Raw genomic sequence first — 3483 nt, 5'->3', positions numbered from 1 at the left:
AGCGGGCCGCCCGCTGTCGGCCGTGCCGCGGCCGCGCGCTCCCGGCGCCTCGCCAGCCGCCGCCCGCGGCCTCACCTTGACGCCGCTCCCCGCGGGGCCTGCGGCGAGGAGGGGCGGCCCGGCCCCGCCCCGCCCCGCCCCGAGCTGGCGTCACTGGGGGAGCCGGGCGGTGACCGAGCCCCGCCGCCGGCTGCCCTGCGACCTTGCGTTCTGCGAGCCCGGCCCCGAGAAGGGCAGCCGGGCCCGGCCCTGCGGGCCTTCCGCGGCGCTGCTGCGCCGGCCGGGGCGCTGCCGCGGCGGCCGAGGGCCTCGGCGCTTCGCCGGGCAACCCGCCCGACAGCGGCCTGCGGCAGGGCTACCCGGGCGTCGCGGCGAGTGCCCGAGATCGCAGTGGTGCACGGCAGATAAAGGGGCGTGAAAGAGCGGCAGGCTGGCCGGTCTGTTGGAAAACAAAAAAAAATAACCCGAAGCCGCCGGCCCTGGCACAGGGATACAGCGCACACAGAGGCAACGTGTGCGTGCCTCATAGCTCTGACAGATCTGGGACGCGTAAGACCAGCCAGGCTGGTCCGAATCCAGCCAGCTGGCATCTCTGAAGGGCAGGGACAGTCCTATGTTTAGCAACTGCCTTGATTCTGTTTCCCGATGGTGCTTTTAACCGTGTTCTTGCAAACGTTTGGACTGTGACTGGCTTTGTTTGCTGATTATCTGGGCTGGGAAGAGCTGTAAAGAGAGAGGGAAAAGCAATTTGACTGAAATGCCTGGGAGAGAAGGCTGCTCTTTTCTTCGTTGTTGCTGGTAGGCCTGCTGCCTTTTACCAGCATGCCAACATGTATGTGCATATTTGATTTGGAAATCTTGTCTACAGCAGCCAGGAGCAGGCTGCTGCTCCTTCAAGTACCCTTTATTTGGCATAACTCTCTCAAGGGAAAGAGGACAGCTGGGAATGGACTTCAAAATCGTTCTAGCAGTACTGGATGCCCTTTCTCTTGTTTAGCAAACAAGAATGCTTCTAGAAAGTGTTACTTATGTAAATTTGATCCTTAGAAAGGGGTTCTGCCTTTCTAATCATGCACAAATCAGTTGTAATCATGCACAAATCAGTTGTAATTCACAGATCAAGTACAATGATCATGTGAATGTAGAGGATAGAATGTAAAATCCTCCCACAGTCAGAATAGATCATGGCCACCACTAAGCAAGCCCATTAGGCTTTTCTTTTTGAAGGCAATGAAGAACTTGAGAACTCTTCAACCCGGTCTCACTATCATCAGAAGAGGATTTACCAGGGTGCTAAGAAAAACATTATGCCATTCACTACATTAGCTCTGCCCAATGCAATGCGCAGTGTGTGACATGGAGTCAGATGATCTATAAGGTCCCTTCCAACCCAAGCCATTCTAGGGTTCTGTGACATGAGGGATGATGCAATACCCTTTCATGAGCCATTTGTTGGCCCCACTCTTGTCAAAACTTTTTGCCTCTTCTTAGAATAAGAAAATGTATGCAATTTCCTGAACTCAAAGGGTTGCATTTTCGTAAATCTGCATAATGAATCAAAGACCTTCCTGTAATATGGCTGCATTGCACAAGTAAATTGGTTTAATCATAAATATATAATCTTGGTAAAAGGTAAGACATAATGATTGATGTTACCATATTGCACAAAGACTTTGTTACATTGTGAGTCATTACGAAAACTGGGACCTCTCATGAGACTGGAATATAAGCTGGGGCTTGTCTTAAGGAAAATGTCAAAAGCATGGGGTTTCACTGACTGGAGTCGTAACAGCCTGCGTAATAATGTGTTCGTAAATGGCCAAATAGGTTTAGGGTATTTCTGTTTCATCGTGTTCTTTAACTGTATCATGAACATGCAAACGGGCAAATTCAAGTCAGATAATTATTAACAGAGTTACTATCCCTAACAGACCATTCTTGCATTCTCTTACAAAGCCTGTTTTCCCACAGATGGCTGAGCTTTTTGCGGGGGTAGTACTTAATTTCAGTAGATCATAGAAAGAAATTTGAAGATGACCTGGAATTGGAGTCTTCTAGTTGGTGTAGTTTTAATCTACATGTTAGTAGATTGCTATTAAATAAAATCCATTTCTACTAACCATCTGGAGATAGACACTTTCCAAAGCATGTTCGTAACATTTCTGACCAGCGAGAATTTTATTAGAGTGCTAAACTCATTGATTTATATGCAGTTTAAGTTGCATCTTGAATATTCATTGGTATGAAGGACTTTAGCCAAAATCCTAAGATTTTTGACCCTCTCCTTTCAGTGAGAAATGCCAGCAACAAGGTCCCAAATCAATAAAAGGTTTTCAGATGTGGCATGTCTTCATGTACGTGATCCCAACTATTAACTATTATTAATGATTCAAGTTTGTAAAGTTGGGCACAGGTGGAAGACCTCCATGGGCAGCAAACATTATGCCCCAAGAAAAAGGAAAAAATGCATTCTTGAGTCAGTCCATTCAGCACTTTCTATGAAATGCAGGGTTTGGAATGCACTGCCTGCTATGTATGTGTAGCATAGAAAGAGACTACAGAAAAGGCATAGGGTTAAGAATTTGCAGACAGACAAAACCAGTGAAGTCTGAAATCATCCTTTTACTGTGTTCTGTTTTCTTTTTGTCTGCACAAAAGATTTGCATTAGGTTATGTGTGTATTTTTTCTCTTTATTCTATCAGCTAAAACAAGTACTGTAGAAATAGTCCCTACAGACATCTCCCAAGGGCTACCTTGGGAGTCAGCTTGAGCCTTGTCTTTTCTTCTTTGTGTTGTGCTTTACCAGCAGGCTGCCATGTGCACTGTAGTTTTTGAGCACAATGCAAAATGTCTGCTGCTTTCAGCCTGCCAGGAGTTGGGGATTGCTCCTGGTTCACTTGCTGAAACACAGGGCCACACAGTTTAAGTACAAAATATGTTACAGAGGAGGGAAAACTGGGATGCACGAAGAAGCAGAGTTCATGTAGACTGCCTCTAGTAAACACTGCACAGAAAAGACTTGAAAGTTGACAGTGAACTGGAAAGTTGTCCTCAGAGGCTAGATCCAAATCAGAGCTCACAGCTTAAGCAAACCTTGTAAGGGTGGTGACAGTCAAGGGTTTGTTCTAAGCATCCAAACTGCAGCATACACTGCGGTGATATGAGAAAAAAAAAATTACTAGTTTGTTGCAGAGACACAAGAATTCAGAACTGATAGAGCCTTAAAGAAACTGTAATACTGCCAGTGTGAAGCATCACATAATTCTAATAGAAACAAAGAGATAACCAAAAAACATCTGCCTTTACAATGCAGGGATTTTGAACATAGTTGTTTTTGTAAGGCAAGGTCACAATCACTGTTTTTAAGGTTTTTGTTATGGGAAACTGGTTTAAGTAAAAACTAATTTTCATATGAAAAGCTTTGAAACTAGAAGACTTTTTAACTTTATTACAATCAAACTGAAATAATTTTGGCCCAGTGT

Source organism: Netta rufina (genome assembly GCF_964035555.1).
Source record: "Netta rufina genome assembly, chromosome: 6".
Taxonomy (NCBI): domain Eukaryota; kingdom Metazoa; phylum Chordata; class Aves; order Anseriformes; family Anatidae; genus Netta; species Netta rufina.
This window is presented reverse-complemented; position numbering follows the sequence as displayed.